Source organism: Schistocerca americana, chromosome 9 (assembly GCF_021461395.2).
Source record: "Schistocerca americana isolate TAMUIC-IGC-003095 chromosome 9, iqSchAmer2.1, whole genome shotgun sequence".
NCBI classification, from domain to species: domain Eukaryota; kingdom Metazoa; phylum Arthropoda; class Insecta; order Orthoptera; family Acrididae; genus Schistocerca; species Schistocerca americana.
In genome coordinates, this window is record NC_060127.1 from 60,672,198 (window position 1) to 60,698,655 (window position 26,458).

Consider the following 26,458-nt stretch of genomic DNA (forward strand, 5'->3'; position numbering starts at 1 on the left):
GACGCACGGATGCACGCCAAGACCGTAGGATCCTACGCAGTGCCGTAGGGGACCGCACCGCCACTTCCCAGCAAATTTGGGACACTGTTGCTCCTGGGGTATCGGCGAGGACCATTCGCAACCGTCTCCATGAAGCTGGGCTACGGTCCCGCACACCGTTAGGCCGTCTTCCGCTCACGCCCCAACATCGTGCAGCCCGCCTCCAGTGGTGTCGCGACAGGCGTGAATGGAGGGACGAATGGAGACGTGTCGTCTTCAGCGGTGAGAGTCGCTTCTGCCTTGGTGCCAATGATGGTCGTATGCGTGTTTGGCGCCGTGCAGGTGAGCGCCACAATCAGGACTGCATACGACCGAGGCACACAGGGCCAACACCCGGCATCATGGTGTGGGGAGCGATCTCCTACACTGGCCGTACACCACTGGTGATCGTCGAGGGGACACTGAATAGTGCACGGTACATCCAAACCGTCATCGAACCCATCGTTCTACCATTCCTAGACCGGCAAGGGAACTTGCTGTTCCAACAGGACAATGCACGTCCGCATGTATCCCGTGCCACCCAACGTGCTCTAGAACGTGTAAGTCAACTACCCCGGCCAGCAAGATCTCCGGATCTGTCCCCCATTGAGCATGTTTGGGACTGGATGAAGCGTCGTCTCACGCGGTCTGCACGTCCAGCACGAACGCTGGTCCAACTGAGGCGCCAGGTGGAAATGGCATGGCAAGCCGTTCCACAGGACTACATCCAGCATCTCTATGATCGTCTCCATGGGAGAATAGCAGCCTGCATTGCTGCGAAAGGTGGATATACACTGTACTAGTGCCGACATTGTGCATGCTCTGTTGCCTGTGTCTATGTGCCTGTGGTTCTGTCAGTGTGATCATGTGATGTATCTGACCCCAGGAATGTGTCAATAAAGTTTCCCCTTCCTGGGACAATGAATTCACGGTGTTCTTATTTCAATTTCCAGGAGTGTATGTGATCAAATGTATCCGGGCACCCCCAGAAACATACGTTTTTCATATTAGGTGCATTGCGCTGCCACTTCTGCCAGGTACTCCATATAAGCGACCTCAGTAGTCATTAGACATCATGAGAGAGCAGAATGGGGCACTCCGCAGAACTCATGGACTTTGAACGTGGTCAGGTGATTGGGTGTCACTTGTGTCATATGTCTGTATGCGAGATTTCCACAGTCCTAAACATTCCTACATCCACTGTTCCCTATGTGATAGTGAAGTGGAAACATGGAGGGACACGTATGGCACAAAAGTGTACAGGCCGACCTTGTCTGTTGACTTACAGAGACCACCGACAGTTGAAGAGGGTTGTAATGTGTAACAGGCAGACATCTATCCAGACCATCACACAGAAATTCCAAACTGCATCAGGATCCACTGCAAGAACAATGACAGTTAGGCGGGAGGTGAGAAAACTGGGATTTCATGGTCGAGTGGCTGCTCATACATCACACATCACCCCGCTAAATGCAAAACGGCACCTCGCTTGATGTAAAGGAGCTTAAACATTGGATGATTGAACAGTGGAAAAACATTGTGTGGACTGATGCATCACAGTACACAATGTGGTGATCTGATGACAGGGTGCGAGTACGGTGAATGCCCGGTAAATGTCATCTGCCAGTGTGTGTAGTGCCAACAGTAAAATTCGGAGGCGGTGGTGGTGTGGTGTGGTCGTGTTTTTCACGGAGGGGGCTTGCACACCTTGTTGTTTTGCGTGGCATTATCACAGAACAGGCCTACATTGATGTTTTAAGCACCTTCTTGCTTCCCACTGTTGAAGAACAATTCGGGGATAGCGACTGCATCTTTCAACACGATTGAGCACCTGTTCATAAAGCACGGTCTGTGGCAGAGGGGTTACACGCTAATAATATCTCTGTAATGGACTGGCCTGCACAGAGTCCTGACCTGAATCCTATAGAACACCTTTGGGATGTTTTGGAACGCCGACTTCCTGCCAGGCCTCATCGACTGACATCGATACCTCTCCTCAGTGCAGCATTCCATGAAGAATGGGCTGCCATTCACCAAGAAACCTTCCAGCATCTGACTGAACATCTGCCTGGGAGAGTGGAAGCTGTCATCAAGGCTAAGGGTGGGCCAACACCATACTGAATTCCAGCATTACCGATGGAGGGCGCCACGAACTTGTAAGTGATTTTCGGCTATGTGTTGGGATACTTTTGATCACAAAGAGAGAGAGAGAGAGAGAGAGAGAGAGAGAGAGAGAGAGAGTGTATGTGTGTGTATTGTTGACAAAGGTCTTATTGACCAAAAGCTTTATTTATTCATGACAGTCTTTTTGTTGTGCCTATCTGCGACTCAGCATCTCCACTATATGGTGAGTAGCAACTTTCCTATTCATAATATTGTTGCACAGTATACAATGAAAGGTAAGACAAATAATTGAGAAGCAAGTAGAATTTCATTGACATCAGTTTATTGACTACATGAAAAACTTTGACAATGCAGACAGGAGAAAGCTAACGGAAATACTAGACAAGGGGCATACCATGGCACTTGCTATGAGTAATCCAACAAACTTACGAAGGCTTCAAAATTGGCATTGCCAGGAAATAAAACGTTTAAGTGATACATTTACACTTGCGACAATGATACAGTTTGCCTCTAATGCTTTTCAATATCTAAGTTGACCAAAGGTTGAGAAAATGGATAAAAAAATAGTGTTTCGCTTCCACAAATTTACAACTGGCTATGAGGACTCCCGCCAAAAATCCATTTATAAATCAGATATAACTGCCAAGAGCTATAATTTAACATCGACCCAAAAAATGAGTCATGGCTTTTAAACATCAAGACTCAGTTCCAAGCTAAATATTAATCATTAACTAAAAAATAAGGAGTGAATGAATTCAACGTATCAGGAAATACCATCTCTTTCACAACTGAAAAAGACATGCTGAAAAAAATTGGAAGATTCAATAATATTAATGGGACCGTATACTGAACACTGAATAAAAATATGAGGAGGAAATCCCTAACACAGTTTAACAAAACAATGGCAATGCCAACTATACTTATTCAGTGAGACTTCTAACAGCTGGAAATGAACAAAAAACGCAAGCTATGGAAATTAGACCCTTATGAAGAACAGCTGACTGCAGACTATCCGACATGGTAAGGAATACAAAACTCAGACAAGAACTGGGACTTAAAGGCACAACTGAACAGGTCAAGGAGCATGGAAATAAACTGCTTGACGAATAAAGTGAAACAGCCAGATGGGAAGGAGGAAATGAAACTTCACAGGCTGAGACAGTAAACGACGTAATTTCAGTGATTAGAAAACTGAGTCAACTTTACAAAGATCTTGACAGTATGAGCCCTCATATCAATATGACATTGGACCCCCTCTGGCCTGAACGAATGCATTCATATGTTTGGGAAGGGTGTCATAAAACCATTGTATTCTCTCCTGAGGAAATTCTGACCTACAACTCTCGTGACTGGTTCTCGGTATCCAAGGTACTGACACTAAGGTGGAGACAACATCCGAGCTGATACCACACGTGGGGGGTCTTGCTGGCCAAGAGAGTCCCTCAACATCATGCAACCGGTTCATACAGACACACAATATGTGCAAACGAGAATTGTTCTGTTGAGAAATGGCACCACAATACCGTCCCAGGAGAGTTCACACATGAGGACATCGGGTGTCCGTGATGTACTGCTGACTCCAGGGCTGCTGAGAGCCAGGACTGGGCCGGGGGTGGGGTGTGTCCATGTCCAAACATTGCAACTCAATTTTATTGTTATTTTAAAGACTGTTTAACACGATTTAAACATGAGGCATTTTGGGGAATATTGAAGAAATGCCAAAAATTCTCACTGCGCAATAGCGCACAGTACCATAATGTTCCAAAAAAATGCATGCAAAAATGCAATCAGGTCATATCTCGGTTTCTCTTCACTGGAGAGATAAGAGGTCAAGTGTTTTGGATAACTCTTGACCTACTGACCATTTGGATACCTAATGGCAGGACAAGCAAACTGTAGCTATCCTCCAGTAAGGGGTTAAAACACAACACTACACACTTTCTCCAGTGCAGGCAGATTGAGCAAACGGGATGATTCTTTTGCATTAGGTATGGTCTAGGGTGGACCCTAGGTGGCTTATAAAAGCACCATTTGTTCATCGGCAATCTTGGGGTATGAAAAATATCAATTGTGGGGATGGAAAATTCCATAATTTCTATTCATGGTGGAAAATTTTACTCTTTATTCTTAAGATGACATTCCTGGGGAACTTTGAAACTTTTTTCAATATCATTATCCATCACCAATAATCAGAGGTTCAAAGTTACCGAACGTACAAAGAAAATCTCAAAAAGTAGTTTATAACAATTTTTGCACTGTGTGTCAAAGGAAAATAAGTAACTAACTGCAGCAAAAGGTCCAAATTTTTACTGTTCATTCTTTAGACCTTAATTTATAAATCCTATTTTTCTCATTTTTGAAAATCTGTATCTGTTATGAAGATACACCTGAATAACCATGATTTTTCTGGTAGCAAAGGTACCTATTGTGGGGAAGGTCACTTCTGTAATTTCTATTGATGGCAAATTGTCAAAAATTTTACCATATGTTCTTAAGATTATATTCTCAAAGGAATTTCAAAACATTTTTCAGTATCATTATCTGTAACCAAGATCCAGAGTTTCAAAGTCGTTGTACTGACACTGTAAACTACAGATGTAATATCGGCGTCACCAAACTATGCTTTTAGTCATCATTTTTTTGACTGAAAATTTTATGACACAGTATTTCTGTATAATGTACCTGATACTGTAGTAATGAAAAACAGGCTAAAAACAGTCTTAACTTGTCTGAAAAGACCTTAAATTAACTGCCAAAGGCTGTAAAACTAGAAAGACTGGAAATTCAGTAAAACATCTCTAACAACATTTTTACTGTTTCACTAATACAACCACAAGATGGACGTTTTCAGTGAATTGAGGTCTTTGAACAATGTATTGAGAAAGAGCATAAAGCAAATGATTTTGTATTAACTTTATATTATAGATAGTTATTTGTTGTTTATATGTGTCAAAGTATACAAATAAACTTTCAAAACTTTACCGACCCATGGGATTAGTTTCGTATAAGCTACTCTAGCAGGAAAAAGGGAACCGACGGAAAAATCCTCCTGTAGGAGCACAACAAAACAGTGAATATGTACCTCTTGAAATTGATGAAATGTATGATGAGATAAAAGAAATTATTCAGGTGGTGAAGGGAGATGAAAATTTAATAGTCATGGGTGACTGGAATTCGACAGTACGAAAAGGAAGAGAAGGAAACGTGGTAGGTGAATATGGATTGGGGGACAGAAATGAAAGAGGAAGCTGCCTGGTAGAAGTTTGCACAGAGCATAACTTAATCATAGCTAACACTTGGTTCAAGAATCATGAAAGAAGGTTGTATACATGGAAGAACCCTGGAGATACTAGAAGGTTTCAGATAGATTATATAGCCTAATGGTAAGATAGAGATTTAGGAACCAGATTTTAAATTGTAAGACATTTCCAGGAGCAGATGTGGACTCTGACCACAACCTATTGGTTATGAACTGTAGATTAAATCTGAAGAAACTGCAAAAAGGTGGGAATTTAAAGATATGGGACCTGGATAAACTGAAAGAACCAGAGGCTGTACAGAGTTTCAGAGAGAGCATAAGGGAACAATCGACAGGAATGGGGGAAAGAAATACAGTAGAAGAAGAATGGGTAGCTTTGAGGAATGAAATAGTGAAGGCAGCAGAGAATCAAGTAGGTAAAAAGACAAGTGCTAGTAGAAATCCTTGGGTAACAGAAGAGATACTGAATTTAATTGATGAAAGGAGAAAATACAAAAATGCAGTACGTGAAGCAGGCAAAAATGAACACACATGTCTCAAAAATGAGATCGACAGGCAGTGCAAAATAGCTATGCTGGGATGGCTAGAGGACAAATGTAAGGATGTAGAGGCTTATCTCATGAGGGGTAAGATAGATACTGCCTACAGGAAAATTAAAGAGACCTTTGGAGAAGAGAGAACCACTTGTATGAATATCAAGAGCTCAGATGGAAACCTAGTTCTAAGCAAAGAAGGGAAAGCAGAAAGGTGGAAGGAGTATATAGATGGTCTATACAAGGGTGATGTACTTGAGGGCAATGTTATAGAAATGGAAGAAGATGTAGATGAAAATGAAATGGGAGATATCATCGTGAAGAGTTTGATAGAGCACTGAAAGACCTAAGTCGAAACAAGGCCCCGGGAGTAGACAACATTCCATTAGAACTACTGGCAGCCTTGGGAGAACCAGTCCTGACAAAACTCTACCATCTGGTGAGCAAGATGGATGAGACAGGCGAAATTCCCTCAGACTTCAAGAATAATATAATAATTCCAATCCCAAAGAAAGCAGGTGTTGACAGACGTGAAAATTACCGAACTATCAGTTTAATAAGTCACAGCTGCAAAATACTAACGCGAATTCTTTACAGACAAATGGAAAAAACGGAAGAAGTCGACCTCGGGGAAGATCAGTTTGGATTCCGTAGAAATGTTGGAACACGTGAGGCAATACTGACCCTACAACTTATCTTAGAAGAAAGATTAAGGAAAGGCAAACCTACATTTCTAGCATCAGTAGACTCAGAAAAAGCTTTTGAGAATGTTGAATGGAATACTCTCTTTCAAATTCTGAAGGTGGCAGCAGTAAAATACAGGGAGCGAAAGGCTATTTACAATTTATACAGAAACCAGATGGCAGTTATAAGAGTCGAGGGAAATGAAAGGGAAGCAGTGGTTGGGAAGGGAGTGAGACAGGGTTATAGCCTCTCCCCAATGCTATTCAATCTGTATATTGAGCAAGCAGTAAAGGAAACAAAAGAAAAGTTCAGAGTAGGTATTAAAATCCATGGAGAAGAAATAAAAACTTTGAGGTTTGCCGATGACATTGTAATTCTGTCAGAGACAGCAAAGGACTTGGAAGAGCAGTTGAACAGAATGGACAGTGTCTTGAAAGGAGGGAACATCAACAAAAGCAAAACGAGGATAATGGAATGTAGTCGAATTAAGTCAGGTGATGCTGGGGGAATTAGATTAGGAAATGAGACACTCAAAGTAGTAAAGGAGTTTTGCTATTTGGGGAGCAAAATAACTGATGATGGTCAAAGTAGAGAGGATATAAAATGTAGACTGGCTATGACAAGGAAAGTGTTTCTGAAGAAGAGAAATTTGTTAACATCGAGTATTGTTTTAAGTGTCAGGAAGTCGTTTCTGACAGTATTTGTATGGAGTGTAGCCATGAATGGAAGTGAAACATGAACAATAAATAGTTTAGACAAGAAGAGAATAGAAGCTTTCAAAATGTGGTGCTACAGAAAAATGCTGAAGATTAGATGGGTAGATCACATAACTCGTGAGGAGGTATTGAATAGAATTGGGGAGAAGAGCAGTTTGTGGCACAACTTGACCAGAAGAATGGATCGGTTGGTAGGACATGTTGTGAGGCATCAAGGGATCACCAATTTAGTACTAGAGAGCAGCATCGAGGGTAAAAATCATAGAGGGAGGCCAAGAGATGAATACACTAAGCAGATTCAGAAGGATGTAGGCTGCAGTAGGTACTGGGAGATGAAGAAGCTTGCACAGGATAGAGTAGCATGGAGAGCTGCATCAAACCAGTCTCAGGACGGAAGACCACAACAACAACAACAACAACAACAACAACATGTACCTCTTGAAAAGATTTGAACAGAAAAGTAGGGAACCAGTTGCCCCAATCCTCATTCTGCCCCCCTTATAAATTTTTTTTTGCATGGGAGCATATTCACACCTTTTGTGGCAGAGAGACAGTGGCAATGGAAGAGAGAGGAGACATTGATAGTGGGAGAAAGTGTTAGTGAAAGAGAAAGAGAGCTGGATGAAGACAATAGCAGTGGGAGCCACAGATAAAGGAGATACTGATGGTGAGTGAGAGACAATGGCAGTAACAGAGGGAGGGGGAGGGGAAAGGGAGGGAGGGAGGGAGGGAGGGAGGGAGGGAGGGAGGGAGAGGGGGGGAGAGAGAGAGAGAGAGAGAGGGAGGGAGAGAGATGAATGGAGATAGGGGCAGTGGGAGGAAAAGAGACAGGGGACAGTGGAAATGAAAAAGAGAGACGAGTGGACAGCATTCACAGGATTGGGTCTGGACCCTCCCAGATCAGTGAACATTAACACGTAAGTATTGGGGAGGGTGCATTTCCAACCAAAATTTTAAACATTTGAATACAGGGGAAAAATTAAGTTGGATCCCCCCCCCCCCCCTTCAAAATTTCCAAAATTTTGAGAAATAGTGGAGACAGCGGCAGTGGCAAAGAAACACAAAAGAAGACAGTGTAAGTGAGCAGGGTCCCTCCATTTCATCAGAGAATGATAGAAATGCTTTGAAATATTAAAAAGCAAAAAAGTTGGGACTTGGCTACTCCAACTATATAAGCAAGTCACAGAGTTTGAAAATGGTATGACACTAGTTGTAACATGATAGGTAAAAGAAAACAGAGATAACCCAGGCAGCATTTTGCACGAGGGGGTCTAAAGGCACAACTAAGTGAGAGGGGAAGAAAGTAACTCATGGTCACATGGTGGGTATCTACCACAAGAAAAGGCTCTCTCTCCTATAACCACCCCAACACATAGAGCAGAGAAGTATTACAGTTTAGTGTAAAATCCACTCTCTCTCTCTCTCTCTCTCTCTCTCTCTCTCTCTCTCTCAGGAAATGCAATACTTTTATAAGGGCTGTCTCATCATCCACAAGCATCTGCAGTGGTGAGGTAGGCATGCTGAGAGTGTGCTGCACATCAAGCAGGGCGCACTCAACAAGAACGTGCACTATCATCAGTAAACTACCACAGCTGCAGTGAGGAGGATCCTCCTGAGACAGAAGGAACTCGTAGGTGAGTCTCGTGTGGCTGATGTGTAGTCAGCAGAACACAATGCCACCTTTCTGAGAGACCTGCAAAGATGTATGCCACACCTTAGCGGACTCTTTAATGACTCTCAACTTGTTTTGGGTCACAGTAGCCTGCAATTCTAATTCCCAGAGCCTCAAAATATTGTGTCGAAGTTGTAATCTTAAGTTGGAGCCTGGTACTCCAATGTCTTCTGTAGTTGTGTCTTTAGCAAGCACAGTCTGCAAGCTTATTTCCTGGAATGCCTATGTGGCTTGGTGTCAAAATGACGATCACTGTCTTTCAAGAGCTGTAGAGATCTACCAATAGGCCCTGGATTGTTGGTGACCAAAAAATTTTTGGGATAGCACATAGATTTGCCTTTTAAGCAACTCATGGAATCACTAGAGGTCCAAAAACTTGTTGTGACCATGGATTTGATGTACTGCAAAGCCTGAGATATGGCAACCAACTCTGCAGTGTATACACTGCAGGCACTCAGCAGAGAGCTTCTCGTTGTCCCCTTGTGTGTGCAAATGCATAACCGACCCTGTTGTTGACTTTTGATCCACCCGTGTAGATGCATACTGAATTAGAATAATCGTGGAAGATCGAACGAAACAGGTGTCGGAGGACAGGATCGGCAACCTTCTTGGTACCACCTAAGAGGTCCATCTGTATCATAGTTCAGGGTACAGACCACTAGGGGTGTTGAGAGGGAGCTCTGGGAGCACAGGCTAAAGGAGGCTGTCGGAGGTCCTTCAGTAGATTATCAAGTCAGATCCCAGCTGGTCTATCCAGTTTTAGGAAATGCGCAAACAGTCTGAATTGTTGGTTGTGGAAGACAGTTAAGTGACACAGCTGAGTAGGCATCTGACAGATTGTGACTGTGTATTTTACCAGATGCTGCTGTCATTTAATCTGCAGTGGTGGGACACTGGCTTCAGCCAGGAGGCTGTCAACAGGACTCGTACGGAAATCCCCTGTTGCCAATCATACTCCAGTGTGGTGAACAGGGTCCAGCAAGTCAGTACAGATGGTGATGCCAACCTGTAGGCAACATATCCATAGCCCAAGTGGGATAAAAACCAGCACTTTGTAAAATCTCAGAAGAACTATGCAGTCCAGACTTCGTGAGTAGTTACTAAGAAAATATACAGCATTTAACTTCTTCATACAATCTGCCTTGAGCTGGCAGACATGTGGCAGCCAAGTTAACTTGTCAAATAAAATGCCTAAGAATTGAAAAGTTTAAACGATGTCAAGTAACTGCTCACCAAGATAAATTTATGGGTGCAGGTGCACAGTCTGGAGTTGGAAAAAATGCACAACTCATGATTTTGCAGGAGAAGACTGATAGCCATCATTCTCAGGCCAGTCATGTATTTTACAATCAGCCCCCAGAAGTTGGTCCTCAGTGGTGCGCAGTAATGCAGAGGCATAGTAAAGCCAAAGATCATTCACATACAGCGATGGACAGACTGTGAGACCACTGCATTTACGATGCCACTGATGGCAACAGCAAACAGCATTACGCTCAGAACCGATCCCTGAGAGACTCCAGTCTCCTCTACGTATCGGTTGCTGAGAGTCAAACCTACCTGGACCCAAAAAAGTCAGAGAGGTAGGAAATTCTGGATAAAATAGGGTAAATTGCCTCGGAAATCCCACTAATGCAATGTAGACAGGACATGATGTCACCGGGTGGTATTGTATGGCCTTCTGTAGGTAAAAGAACACAGAAGTCAGATGATGGAAATGGGCAAAAGCATTGCACACTGCAGATTCCAAATGAACCAGGTGATCTATGGTGGACCAAAAAGCCTGAAAAGCCACTTGCAATCTTGATATATGCCCTCCAGCTTCAACACACCAACAAAGATGGCAGTTGACCATTCATTCCAACAGCTTACAACAGCCCATTGATCAGAGAGATTGGCTGGTAGTTAGTTAAAATATGTGGCTCCTTTCCACGTCTCAGGATGGAAATAATTACACCTTCCCGCCATTCAGAGGGAAATTCTCCTTCCCACCAAATATAATTAAAAACCCCAAAGATATGTTTCATGCTGTCTGCACGAAGATGTTTGAGCATTTGGCTATGGATTTTGTCAGGTCCAGGTGCCATATCTTGATACGCTAGCAAAGTGTTGTGAAACTCTCATTCACTAAAAGGGACACTGTGTGATAGAGAACTGTTTGCATGGAAGGATAGTAGGCTGCACTCAATAAGGTGTTTCCAGGCCAGGAAATGAGGATGATAATTACTGCAAGTGGACCCTTCAGCGAAGTGTGCCGCAAAACATTCAGCAAGTACCACGGGATCAGTGCAGATGTTACCAAATTTTTTTGTTTTTTGTTTTTTTGTTTGTGGTTTTAGGGCGCAAAACTTCTATGGTCATTAGCGCCCAGCCCGTGACGTAGGAAACAGGAAAAAAACGAAATTTAAAATCAGCAGCAATGGGAACAAAGTCATAAAATTTGAGAAACTAAAGGCAGAAGGAATGCTTAAAAATCCACTATAGAAAGGGGTTGGTTGTCCCCAAAAAAGCTTCAAATGACTGACGTCATTTCACTGTCACTAATAAACTGTAGAACGCGGTCAGCTGAGCGCGTGTCATCTGCTAAAATCGACGATAGATCAGGCGATAGCTGTAGTTGGGAGCGTAACGGATTAAAATAGGGGCATTCAATTAAAAGGTGTCTGACCGTCCACAGCTGAGAGCAGTGGGGACAGAGTGGGGGAGGATCACCGCTTAAAAGATGTCGATGGCTAAAAAGACAGTGCCCTATCCGGAGTCTAGCTAAAATTACCTCCTCCCGACGACGCGTTCGGGAGGAAGAGGTCCAAGCGCAAGGAAGGGCTTTCACTTCCCGCAATTTATTATGGGGAAGTGTTGACCAATGCGCATGCCATAAATGAGCAACTTGGCGACATAAACCGCTCCGTAGATCGGTAAACGGAAGAGACTGAATAGCTGGCCGAGGAAGAGAGACTGCAGCCTTGGCCGCTATATCGGCCGCCTCATTCCCACAGATACCAGCGTGTCCCGGGAGCCAGAGGAACGCCACTGAGACGCCCCCCAGGTGGAGCAAGCGCAGACAGTCCTGAATCCGGTGGACCAGAGGGTGCACAGGGTAAAGAGCTTGGAGACTTAGGAGAGAGCTGAGAGAATCTGAGCAGATTACGTACTGTATCCGCTGATGGCGGCGGATGTAGTGGACAGCCTGGAGAACAGCGTAAAGCTCCGCAGTATAAACCGAACACTGGTCGGGAAGCCGAAAGTGATTTGGGGTGTCGCCAACAATATAGGCACTCCCTACACCTAACGATGTTTTCGAGCCGTCGGTGTAAATAAATGTGGCTTCCGTCATTTGTGCACATAGAGCAGCAAATGCCCGACGGTAAACAAGTGTAGGGGTACCATCCTTGGGAAATTGACATAGGTCTCTGAGCAAGTCGATCCGGGGCCGGAGCCAAGGCGGTGCTGTACCCCAAGTTGTCAAGAAGGTTTTAGGAAAGCGGAAGGAAAGAGAATGGAGCAGTTGACGGAAGCGGACTCCCGGGGGTAGTAGGGAGGAGGAGCGGCCTGCATACCCGACATCAAAGGAGGCGTCGAAAAAAAGGTCATGGGCTGGATTAGCAGGCATGGAAGACAGATGGCTAGCATAACGACTCAGAAGGACTGCCCGCCGATTGGACAGCGGAGGTTCAGCAGTCTCAGCATAAAGGCTTTCCACAGGGCTGGTGTAAAAAGCTCCAGACACTAAACGTAATCCACGGTGGTGGATAGAGTCGAGACGCCGAAGAATAGACGGCCGAGCAGAGGAGTAGACTATGCTTCCATAATCCAATTTCGAGCGCACTAAGGCGCGATAGAGGCGGAGAAGGACCACTCGGTCCGCTCCCCAGGAGGTACCATTCAGGACATGGAGGGTGTTAAGGGAACGCAGACAGCGAGCCGAAAGATAGGAAACGTGGGAGGACCAGCACAGTTTTCTGTCAAACATAAGACCCAAGAATTTAGCGACGTCGGAAAACGGAAGGTTGATAGGACCTAGATGTAAGGAGGGCGGAAGAAACTCCTTACGTCGCCAAAAATTAACACAAACGGTCTTACTGGGTGAGAACCGGAAGCCGGTTTCGATGCTCCACGAGTGGAGGCGATCGAGACATCCTTGAAGACGTCGTTCAAGAAGGCTGGTCTGTTGAGAGCTGCAGTAGATCGCAAAATCGTCCACAAAGAGGGAGCCCGAGACATCAGGAAGGAGACAATCCATAATTGGATTAATGGCGATGGCAAACAGTACAACACTCAGCACGGAGCCCTGGGGTACCCCGTTTTCTTGGGAGAAAGTACGGGAGAGAGTAGTGTTCACCCGCACCCTAAATGTGCGCTCTGCCATAAATTCACGAAGAAAAAGGGGCAGCCGGCCTCGAAAGCCCCAAGAGAACAGTGTGCGGAGGATGCCTGTCCTCCAACAGGTATCGTATGCTCTCTCCAGATCAAAAAATATTGCTACCGTTTGGCGTTTCCGGAGAAAATTGTTCATGATATAAGTGGAGAGAGCAACAAGATGGTCAACGGCAGAACGATGCTTTCGGAATCCACATTGGGCTGGTGTTAAAAGACTGCGGGATTCCAGCCACCAAGCTAATCGGTAATTCACCATACGCTCCAAAACCTTACAGACACTACTCGTGAGAGAAATGGGGCGATAGCTAGAGGGGAGATGTTTATCCTGTCCAGGTTTCGGAACGGGAACGACAATAGCTTCCCGCCATCGCTTGGGAAAGGTACTGTCGGTCCAAATTCGATTATAAAGGCGAAGGAGGTAACGCAGGCTATGGGTTGATAAATGCAGCAACATTTGGACATGGATACCATCCGGTCCTGGGGCGGAGGAGCGAGAAGAAGAGAGGGCATGTTGGAGTTCCCGCATGGAGAAAACAGTATTGTAGCTTTCGTGATTTTGAGAGGAGAAAGCAAGATGTCGCACTTCCGCTGCACGTTTCTTCGGGAGAAACGCTGGCGGGTAATTTGAAGAGCTCAAAATCTTAGCAAAGTGCTGACCCAATGAGTTAGAAATTGCGACGGGGTCCACTAAGGTATCATGCGCGACAGTGAGCCCGGAGACCGGGGAGAAACTAGGCGTGCCTGAGAACCGTCGAAGCCGACTCCAAACTTCCGAGGAGGGAGTGAAGGTGTTAAATGAGCTAATAAAGAATTTCCAGCTTGCCTTCTTGCTATCGCGGATGACGCGACGGCATCGCGCACGGAGCTGCTTATATCGGATACAGTTGGCCAAAGTCGGATGGTGACGGAAAATGTGAAGAGCACGTCGCCGCTCACGTATTGCGTCACGGCATGCCTCGTTCCACCAAGGAACTGGGGGGCGCCGGGGCAATTCGGAGGTGCGTGGCATTGAACGTTCCGCAGCTGTGAGAATAACGTCGGTAACATGTGTGACCTCATCGTCGACGCTGGGAAAGCGACGGTCATCGAATGTCGCTAGAGACGAAAAAAGTGTCCAATCGGCTTGGGCAAACTTCCAGCGTCGCGAGCGCATATATGGCAGTTGAGGCTGCAGTCTAAGAACACATGGAAAGTGGTCACTCGAGTGTGTATCATCAAGGGCGAACCATTCGAAGCGCCGAGCTAGCGGAACAGTACCGACCGCAAGGTCCAAATGAGATAAATTTGTCGTGGAGGCAGACAAAAATGTGGGGACCCCAGTGTTGAGGCAGACTAGATCCGCTTGGTGGAAGACGTCTAGCAATAGTGAGCCACGTGGACAAGGATGTGGAGATCCCCAAAGCGGGTGGTGGGCATTGAAGTCCCCAACCAGCAAATAGGGGGGTGGAAGCTGATCAAGAAGATGAAGGAGATCAGCTCGTGCCATTGGTGTGGACGATGGAATGTATACCGTACAAAGAGAGAACGTGTATCCAGAAAGGGAAAGACGGACGGCGACAGCTTGGAAGGAACTGTTTAAGGGGATTGGGTGATAATGGAGAGTATCATGGAGAAGAATCATGAGTCCTCCATATGCTGGAGTGCCTTCAACAGAGGGGAGATCATATCGGACGGACTGAAAATGAGGGAGAACAAAGCGGTCATGGGGACGCAGCATTGTTTCCTGAAGTCAGAAGATGACCGGCGAGTAGGATCATAAGAGGATCGACAATTCATCCCGATTGGCTCGAATGCCGCGGATATTCCAGTGGATAATGGACATAGGGTGAACAGAAAATAGAGGAACGTGACGAAGGGTGCTGTCAACTCAATGACTGCTCAGAGCTGGCGACCGACAGCATGGAATGGCATTCAGTCGAAGGCAGAAGATCCTGATTCATAGGTTGGTCAGGAGCAGCTCCTGCCACCAACGATCGGCCAGTTGACCGGCCACCAGCAGTGCGCCTCGGCGACACAGAAGACGGCCGAGGGCGATTGCCGCCAGGTGGTGCTGTAGATGGGACACGCCTTGGCGGAGAAGGAGAGGAACTGTGTTTCTTCGTAGCCTTCTTGGAAGTATGATGTTTAGATGAAGGAGGAACCAATGGTTGTGAAGTAGCGGTACGTAAAAACTCTTCACGAGAATGCTCTTTTTTCGAAGACTTGGCGTCTGACTTTTGGGCTCGAGATTTAGCAGAACCCGACGAAGGGTGAGCCATAGAGTGGGCAGGTGAAAGTGGTGAGGTTGAACGGGCGATCTTTGCGCTGGCCGATCTGACGACCGTGGTACTAAAGGTGAAGTCGCAAGTCTGCGTGGCCGCCTCCTTTGTTGGCCGAGGAGAAGCAAGGACAGTGCTGTATTTTCCTTTCTGAGGCACGGTGGGCTGTCGACTGGCGAGTAACTTTCGAGCAGCAAAGGTCGACACCTTTTCCTTCACTCTTATTTCCTGGATGAGCTTTTCGTCCTTAAAAACGGGGCAATCTCGAGAGGAAGCAGCGTGGTCACCCATACAGTTGATGCAGCGAGGGGATGGAGGTGGACAAGCACCCTCATGGGCATCCTTGCCACACGTAACACATTTGGCCGGATTGGAACAGGCCTGGCTGGTGTGATTGAACCGCTGACAGCGATAGCAACGCGTAGGGTTTGGGACATAAGGGCGAACGGAAATTATCTCATAGCCTGCTTTGATTTTTGATGGGAGTTGAACTTTGTCAAATGTCAAGAAGACAGTGCGGGTTGGAATGATGTTTGAGTCAACCCTTTTCATAACCCGATGAACAGCCGTGACGCCCTGGTCAGACAGGTAGTGCTGAATTTCTTCGTCAGACAATCCATCGAGGGAGCGGGTATAAACGACTCCACGCGAGGAATTTAAGGTACGGTGCGGTTCCACCCGGACAGGGAAGGTGTGGAGCAGAGAAGTACGCAGCAATTTTTGAGCCTGGAGGGCACTGTGTGTTTCTAACAACAGGGTGCCATTCCGTAATCTGGAACAAGACTTTACAGGACCCGCAATTGCGTCGACACCTTTCTGAATAATGAAAGGGTTGACCGTGGAAAAGTCGTGACCTTCGTCAGACCGAGAAACAACAAGGAACTGTGGCAACGATGGAAGGACTGTCTGTGGCTGAGACTCAGTGAACTTACGTTTGTGAGCAGACATAGTGGAAGGTGAGGAAACCATTGCGGAAGAATCCCCCATGATTACCGGCGTCTCCGATGGCGCGCTCCTCCCTTGTGGGGGCCCTCACCGAGGGCACACCCGCCTTAGGTGATTGTTCACACCTCAGGTCACACCTCCCGACAAACGGACGGAGGGACCAATTGGCACTTTCGGAAGGTATCAGCTCGGGTAATCACCCCTCCCTGGGCCTGGCCGTTACCAGGGGGTACGTACATGTCCTACCTGTCTACCCGGGGCGGGGAATTACGCGTTACCCCGTCACCGGCTACACATGGAAGTGCGTGGGTCGGCCTTCAGACACGCACAGGGAGGAAAAGAGAGAAGGGGAAAGGAAAGAAGAGGGGGTCTCAAACGCCGCAGCGGAGAAAAGGGCAAGGAGAAGAGGGAAGGAAAAGAGAAGGACAGAGGAAGGACGAGGACTTGCAAGTGTAAAAGCAAGGAATTTGGAACAGTTTCGAGCGTCCGTCTCCCAGAGGGGGAGAAAGGGAAGGAAAGAGCCAGAGGTGAGGGGGGGGGGGGGGCGAAGATGGGGGACGGGGAGGGATGCGGAAAGGGAAGGGAAGGTATGCAGCCCGGAAAGGAAGGAGGGCCACATTAGCTCGGGGTCCCGTGCTCGCTACGCACGTGTCCACAAAAGAGTTGTGGACCCCCTGGGGGGGGATGTTACCAATGACAAGAATGCACGGAATCACCATGGGTGGCAGATAGCTGCAAATGGGACACTTGGGAAATGGGATTGCATAGGTGACACACTTTGCTCCCTACACTCATGCTTCCTTTTCTTTATTAGAACCCACACTTTAGCCTGGAGTCTTTTGAATGCTATTAAATTATCCATAGAGGGATGGTGCTTATGCCATTGAATTGCCCTGCAGTACTCTCTCATAACTTGTGGCTACAGTTTCAGACCACCATCGCACCAGCGGTTGTCGGGATGAGCATAGGAGTAGGGTATTAGGGTATCATTGCTGGTGGAGCCTGAATAATAGTATCAACAGTATCCATCACACACATGCCTGCAAAAGTGGCTGTAAAGCCAGTCAGCTTCCCAAAGCAACCAACATGGAGCATGTTCCAGATGTCCGTGAGTAGAGAGGGAGAGAACGATAGGAAAATGGTCACTGTCACAAAGATCACCATGGACACAGCACTGAATTTAGGGTAAGACATTTGGGCTGCAAACTGTGAGATCAATAACTGAGTATGTTCCGTTGACTGCACTGAAATATGTTGCAGTTCCAATGTTGAGCTGCCAGACATCCAATTCTGAAAGATGTTCTAGAACTTGGTCTCTGTGAGACATAGTATCGCAACCCAAAATGGGGACAAGAATTTAAAAAGCCAAAAAGGTGAGGGGAAAAAGTGTTAAAAAAAGAAGAGAGAACGAAAACCTTCGGAAGTCCAAAGAATAGTCAAAATACCAACATAAAAATGTGACCAAATAAAAAGACACTTATTAGTCACCTCTTACGACAGGCAAGGAAGGGTGTGGTTCTATTCTAGCCCCTGACACCACAGTGGGTATTCACAACAAAGAGAGACTGGATAAAAGGATCTGTGTGTTAGAAGAGTGCAAATATGTTGGTATGACAGCATTTTTGGTGAAAAAGGCGGAATGAGGATTGAGGCAGCTGGTTATTCACTATTCTGTCAGAGTCTTTTCAATAGGAACACATTCCCCTTCCTGTGCTCCAAAAGGAGATGGTAATATACGAGCGTTGGAATTTTTATAGTGGCAATTATTTATTTACAGCTCGTAGAAAATAGATGTGTGTTTCAAAGTTTTACTGACCTTCAAAGTAGTCACCAGCATTGTGTATAACCCATTGCCAGTGATGTGGAAGTCGTAGGATACTCTTAGCAGTGCCAGTTGTGTTGACAGTTCGAGCGGCATGGTCTATTGCCCGACGAATTTGTAGCAGTTCTGAAGTGAATGCCACGAACTGTTTCCTTCAGTTTAGAAATCGAGTTGAACTCACGAGGGCTTAAATCAGGGAAGTGCAGTAGATGGTATAGCACTTAGCAGCCCCATCAATCAAACAAATCCCTGATTTAAGCCCTTGTGAGTTCAACTCGATTTCTTAACTGAAGGAAACACTTCACAGCATTCGCTGAGGGGCAGAAGGCTGGTTGTAACAGATGTGCCAGTACGGTCGTTAGTCTAAAGTCATCTGGGTCGTGTTGAGAGTCTAAATGAACAGGTGAATAATTTGTTTTAGTGTTATTTAGATAAACTGTTCTGAGTATATACAAATATAAGAGAACAGTACACTAGGTATATCCGACGGAGGTGGAGCATTTATTAAGGTGTTTGCCTCAGATTCAGGAGGGCGAAGGCTCATTCACTGTCCATCCATGATGATTAAAGTTTTCTTAAATGACTTCAGGCAAATGTCACAATGTTTTCTTCAACAAGGTAACAACTGACTACCTGGACTTTCTTCATTATACATGTGCATATATTCACATGTCTGTACATGTCACTCACATTCTCCTTGTACAAAGCAGATAGATCCTTACAGTAAAATGATGCTTCATTGTTGAATATACTAGCACCACACAGATAGTGCTGATCTGAAACTTCCTGGCAGATTAAAAATGTTTGCTGGGCGGGATCTCAAACCTGGCATCTTTGCCTTTGGTGGCCAAGTACTCTATCGACTGATCTATCTGACCACTTATCGAACTGCCTTCACAGATCTTACGCGAGTGTATCTTCACAGGATTAAACTAATGTTCACCATGAATTTTCAAAACCAAACTACATTATAACATTTCGTGTGTTGAGATGGCTGCATGGGCATGTTCCAAAAAAAAGTTCACAGTAGTTTTTCTGTGTACCTTGCGAGACCAGCACTCCTGTAAGGAAGGCTGCTTTTCCCACAAGGTATGCACGAGAACTTCATCCTAGTATGGAACCTAGGAGAAGAGGTACAGGTGTCTGTAGGGCTGTGATGTCAATTCCTGAGTAGTACCTAGATAGCTCAGTCACTGTACAGGGTGATTCAAAAAGAATACCACAACTTTAGGAATTTAAAACTCTGCAACGACAAAAGGCAGAGCTAAGCACTATCTGTCGGCGAATTAAGGGAGCTATAAAGTTTCATTTAGTTGTACATTTGTTCGCCATTTCAGCCAATAAAGTTTTTGGTCCCTTTTTCTTCGAAGGTGCTACTGTAACTGGACTACAGTATCTGGAGATGTTAGAGAATTGGCTGTTCCCTCAGCTCGAACAAGAAGCACAACAATTCATATTTCAGCAGGATGGAGCGCCACCACATTGGCACTTATCTGTCCGTAACTACCTGAACGTAAACTACCCGAGGCGATGGATCGGCCGCCAGGCAGCCCGTGACAGAGCACTTCATCACTGGCCTCCAAGAAGCCCTGATCTTACCCCCTGCGATTTTTTCTTATGGGGGTATGTTAAGGATATGGTGTTTCGGCCACCTCTCCCAGCCACCATTGATGATTTGAAACGAGAAATAACAGCAGCTATCCAAACTGTTACGCCTGATATGCTACAGAGAGTGTGGAACGAGTTGGAGTATCGGGTTGATATTGCTCGTGTGTCTGGAGGGGGCCATATTGAACATCTCTGAACTTGTTTTTGAGTGAAAAAAAACCTTTTTAAATACTCTTTGTAATGATGTATAACAGAAGGTTATATTATGTTTCTTTCATTAAATACACATTTTTAAAGTTGTGGTATTCTTTTTGAATCACCCTGTATTTTTGCATGTAGATTCTTTTTATTTCAGATAAATAGGGCAAGTGGTCTTGATCCCAGGTTTACAAGCTGAGCTTTGGGCAACATCTGATTTTGTACTATGCATAGTTTGTACTTTGAATTCAAATGTTATGATATGGATCTTTCTTATGCATAATTTTTCTTGCTCTTCCATGATTCTTGGGGTGACCTGACAAGCCAAAAATGTACTTGTTGAATATTTGATATTCGGCTTTGAGACTATTTAATTCACCTGTGGACAAGAGTCCACTGTAAACAATCATATTCCAACTCTCCTTGCATTTTCCATGTGGCTTTAGATGAGGGCAGCACAGGTCACAACAAAGTTTTGAACAGTAAGGGACAAAGATTCTGAACAGGAGCACATTAAATGACAGAACAACTGCAAGCTGCATTTAAGGTACTCTTCAGAAGGTGGTGGTGGTGGTGGTGGTGGTGGTGGTGGTAGTAGTAGCAGCAGCGGCAGGCTTATTCATACATGGATCATGTTTATAAGGACATTGTACCTGTCTTAATATTGCAGTGTAAGAGCTAAAAACATAATTTGTACACACAGACATTAACATAGTTATACGTCTAGTTTGAAAACCATAGAGCAGGTAGTCGGCCAGGGCCTTATAGAATGAACCACTGTGGCTTTAGATGAGGGCAGCACAGGTCACAACAAAGTTTTGAACAGTAAGGGACAAAGATTCTGAACAGGAGCACATTAAATGACAGAACAACTGCAAGCTGCATTTAAGGTACTCTTCAGAAGGTGGTGGTGGTGGTGGTGGTGGTGGTGGTGGTGGTAGTAGTAGCAGCAGCGGCAGGCTTATTCATACATGGATCATGTTTATAAGGACATTGTACCTGTCTTGATATTGCAGTGTAAGAGCTAAAAACATAATTTGTACACACAGACATTAACATAGTTATACGTCTAGTTTGAAAACCATAGAGCAGGTAGTCGGCCAGGGCCTTATAGAATGAACCACTCCAGCAGTTGCCTCAAGTAATTTAGAAAAAGCAAGGAGAACCTGAATCAGGATAGCCAGATGGAGACAAGGAACCATCATCCCAACGACATAGATAGTCTGTTTGAAAAAGCGTAACGAGGTATAGGTGTAATTTTGCATACTGAAAGTAAAGCCAAATATCACATTAATTCTTTAATGGGAAATCTAGCCAAAAAATGGTATATAATGCCCATAGGTTACTAATAAGACTGCCTTAAAAGTTAATTTTGAGAATGTTTTGTTCTAAAGATACAGTAACGCACTAAACACTAACAGTACAATATAGTATTGTGTAGTATTGGAGAGCAATTCCGCCTTATGCAAGACACCTTTTCGGATAAGTTTTCATCCCGGTATATTTCATCACTTTTTGTGTTATCTTCCAAAAATTTTCAAGCCTTTGCTAATGTGGAAATTGCGTCTTCAAAGGAATTATGTGCATCAGATGTAAAACAACGTTTCATTCCTCTTGTGCAAATGTAAATTCGAAAGAGAAGGTGGTGTTGTGCAGAAGCAAACAAAAAAATATTCGCACAACAGATACAGCAATGCCACAAGCAGCTCATCCTAACATGGGGCAAGAATAACAGTGTTTGCAGACAGCCGTGGACAGTCAATTGCAGTCAGCTTAATAAATCATAGTAATTACATAGTTGAAGGAAATGTTATAAAAGGTGCACCATTAACAACAGTACTATAATAGAAAGCTGCAACAACTTACAGAACCTCTCAATGAACAATACTACTATCACCTAGGGTGGCACAATTAACATAGCCTAAAAAAAAGGCTGATAAGGCATTAAAAGCTATGATATCAACACTAGTGAGCCTGCAACACAAAGATGTAATAATAATAATAATAATAATAATAATAATAATAATAATAGTTGGAATATCACACAGAAACGATACTGAGAACAGGTCTTATACGAATGGTGAAACAATATGAACAAATAAGAAAATAGCCAGATAGTGAAAGCTTTCCAAATAATCAGTTTGCAAGAGTTCCTGAGAACAGAGACTGGTATACTTCTTATGTACTGAACCTAAAGGCTACAGGAAAAGAAGAAATGGAAAGAACTCTACTTGTAAACAATCAACTAAAGCTTGCAATATCACTCAAACTGTAGGATCCAGATGAAACTGGCCAAATGGCACCACAGCTACAACCAAAACAGTACCTGTTATTAACTACAGTGATGTCAAGAGAGCATTAATGAGTAGGAAAATCAGTTTGTGCCAACAGTAGGTCTATGTACTCAGAAGGCCGGACACAAGCAGTGTCCCAAGAAGATAAACAAGACCAATAAAACCCAGAGCTCAAGACAACAAATTTTTGTGGCAAGGTCAGTGTACAGCCTGCCAAGTCAATGGGGTGGGAACAGCCAAGTCAGTGAGTGGGAACAACATAAGTTGTGATATCAACAAGTTCAAACTTTTCAGCATCAATTATCCAGTCAAATGTTTTAGAACACACAGCTTCAGTGGCTGCAACAACAAGCGCTTCTGCAGCTCATTGGACTGTATGGAGAAGAAAGGCACCTCAGCACCTTCTATGACAACTAAATGGACAGATGCCAAGTTGGGTAGTAGCTTCAGAACTGCAAAAGAAACAAATGCCTGGACTCAGTACTTAATTAAGTGAACCAACTCAGTACTTTATAAATGAAGATAATCAGCGTGATCAGTTAAAAATACCAATAAGGCTCATGCTTCTACACCGATCAGCCACAATATTATGACCACCGATCTACTATCGATATAAACCCATCTGGGCAGTAGCGGCATCACCTGTTGAGGAATGACAGCCAGCTGGACACACACACACACACACACACACACACACACACACACACACACGGCATGTGTAGTATCAGTGAGAGTGCTGTCCATGTGTAGAATGGGGAAGATGCACAATCTATCTGAGTTTGACAGAGGGCAGATTGTGATGGTCCAGAGAGTCAGCACAAGCATTACGGAAACTGGGTGACTTGTTTGGTGTTCAAGGAATTCTGTGGAGAGTGTCTTCAACACATAGCAAAACCAAAGTGAAACTCCATCCAGATGTCATGGGGTTGGACGACCATCCCTCATTACAGATGTCAGATGTAGTAGGTTGAGCAGACTGGTAAAACAGAACAGGCGGTGAACTGTGGTAGAACTATCATCAGACTTTAACGCTGGGCATAGTACAAGTGTGTCCGAACGCACTGTGCACCGGACACTCCTAACGATGGGCAGCCACAGCCGACGTCCCGTGCATGTGCCAATGTCAACACCGCAACACTGGCAACTATGACTGAAATGGGCATGTGACCATGGCATTGGATGCTGGTGCAGTGGCGGAATGCTGAGGGTCTGACGAATCCTGATACCTTCTTAACACCAACAGGAGGGTGCGAATCCATTGCCTTCCAGGGAATAGCTCCTTTACACCTGTACTGAAGGACAGAGACGAGCTGGCAGTGGCTCAATTATGCTCTGGGGAACATTCATGTGAGCATCCACGGGTCCAGTGGAGCTCGTGCAAGGCAGCATCATGGACAAGGAGTATTGTACACTGGTTGCTGATCATGTACACCGCTTCACGATGACCATGTTCCCCGACAGCAGTGGCATTTTTCGACAAGATAATGCATCATGTCACAAGGTCAGGAATGTGACGGAGTGGTTTGAGGAACACAGTTGTGAGTTCCAGTTGCTATGGTAGCTCCCCAACTCATCAGATCTGAACCCGATCAAACACATGTGGGATGTGATTGAATATGGTGTCAGAGCTCATTGCGCCCCTCCCCGGAATTCGTGGGAATTACGTGTGTGTGTGTGTGTGTGTGTGTGTGTGTGTGTGTGTGTGTGTGTGTGTGTAGATGTGGCACTAACTCCATCCAGCAACCTACCAAGGGCTCACTGCTTCCATGCCACAATGCATAGCCACTGTTATCTGTGCCAAAAGTGGATTAGTGTCAACTGAGCAAGGATTAGAATGTGATTAAATTATTTACTGTGAACTAGAGGGATACTTCTTAGCAAAAATAAACTGTAGACAGCAACAAAAGGTTGGTGGTGTCACAGTTTATGTTAGGGAGAATCTTGAGCCTAAGAAAATAAACTATTTAGATAAGTACATCACAGAAGAATTGATCAAAGTGACAAGCATTGAACTCCACATCAAAGGATGCAGAAAGATTATGAGAAGACACAGTTATAGGGATTTATCATCCACATAAGAACATTAAAAAAAAGAAGTACATGCAAATGGGATTTGACGAACCTCAAAAATGAAAATACACTGAAGCACTATCAACTAGAAACAGACAAGAAAACAAATGCAGAGGGCTGCAATGACATCCAAAGCAGCTGGGAAAAAATAAAAATTGGTATTTTAGAAGCAGCAGAAGAAGTAATAGTAGGAAAAGAAAGGACAGAGAAAAGGAAGGAATGGATCACTAATGACCAACTAAATATGATGGAAGAAGGAAGGAAATTAAAAAATTCTGTGAAGAGGGAAGACCAAGAGTAATACAAGAGTCTGAAAAACAGAATCAACAGAGAGGCAAAACAAGCAAGAGAAAAATACCTTGATGATCTCCGCATTTCAGTTGAGGACAACATGAGAAAGGGAAATATTGACAAGATCTATAAATGTGTGAGACATTTCTTTGGAGACAGAAGAAACAAGTGTAAGGCTGTGATGGATGAAAATGGCAATATGTTGGATGTCGATGATGAAGTTGCAGAAGATGGAAACAATATATAGGAAAAGTGTACAGCGGATCAGAACTGTCTGAAAACATCATGGAAGAAGAAGTAATATTACATTACCAGGGGTGGAAGGAGCAAGGCAGAAGTGAGAAGTAGAATTGATCAAGCAAAGGCTGCTATTAACACGAAGAAAAACATCTTAACATCTAAGAGCATCAGCCTTGAAATCAGGAAAAGATTTTTGAAATCATATGTGTGGAGTGTGGCATGCTATGGGTGTGAAACATGGACTCTTGGGACAGAGGAAGACCAGAAGCTAAATTCTTTTGAAATGTGGTGCTATAGACGCATGCTCAAAATAAAATGTATCGACAAGGTCACAAACGAAGTGGTTCTGGAAAGAGCAGGTGAGACGAGAAGCTTCTGGAGTTTCATTGTTAAAAGAAGAGTGTAATTTACAGACCATCTATTAAGACATAAAGGACACAATCATAGAGGGATATGTCGAGGGAAAAAGACCATGAGGAAGGCCACGGCTGAGGTACACGGATCAAATAATGAAAGATGTGGGATGTAACACCTATAAAGAAATGAAGAGAAAAGCTGAAAGACACACAGAATGGAGACAAGCTGCCATTGTAGCTGTTGCAAACCAATCCTTGGACTGACCACTACAGAAGAAGAAAGAAAGGTTAAGATAAGGAGATACATTTAGTAGGATACTGGGATGCATGGAAATCTGACTATTGAGGCAATATTTTGCAATATTAAATTAGGTACATAGAATGGGATCTGCTTTACCATCCTAAAAGGTCAGAAAACAAATGTGCCAGATTCTATGTTATTATGCTAAGATATTTTATCTTTTGCTGTCCTGTTAAGGAAAGACAAGATAATATTAACCCATAACCACAGTGCAAAAAACAGCAGACTGAGACTTCCAACAAATATGGTCAAACTCAGGCAAAATATCCAGGACCTGGATGTGCTACACAAGTCATCAGATTTTGAGGGATAAGTATAATGAATCAAAAAAAATCTTTCAGAAACAGCTTTCAAGTCTAAGAAAACAGATGTACAGCAGTGAAATAGCTCAATCAGCCACTACAGCCAACACTTCCTGGATAATAGTGAATAAACTTTGCAAAGTCATTCCAAAGCCAGAAACTGAAATTGTAAACATCAGATATGAAGGACACATAACTAAAAATCCCAATGAAGTATAAAACATTTTAAATATATATTTTGTATCTGCAGATGTCAATCCATTTAATCCCAAAACTTAAGTAGTAAGGTAAAGCTCATAAGAGCCACCTTTTGAATTCAAAGGAGTGGTTGAACAAGGCAGGATAACAAATAACCTAAAGAATAAGTACTCATCAGGCTGCGAAGGTTTGCAT

General features: G+C 44.3%; 1 protein-coding gene across 4 annotated transcripts in view; it reads right to left on the minus strand.

Annotated features, from left to right (window-relative positions):
* The window catches only part of LOC124551061 (speckle-type POZ protein-like), a 68,196-nt gene that overhangs the window by 36,273 nt on the left and 5,465 nt on the right, over positions 1–26,458 (minus strand). The window lies entirely within an intron of this gene.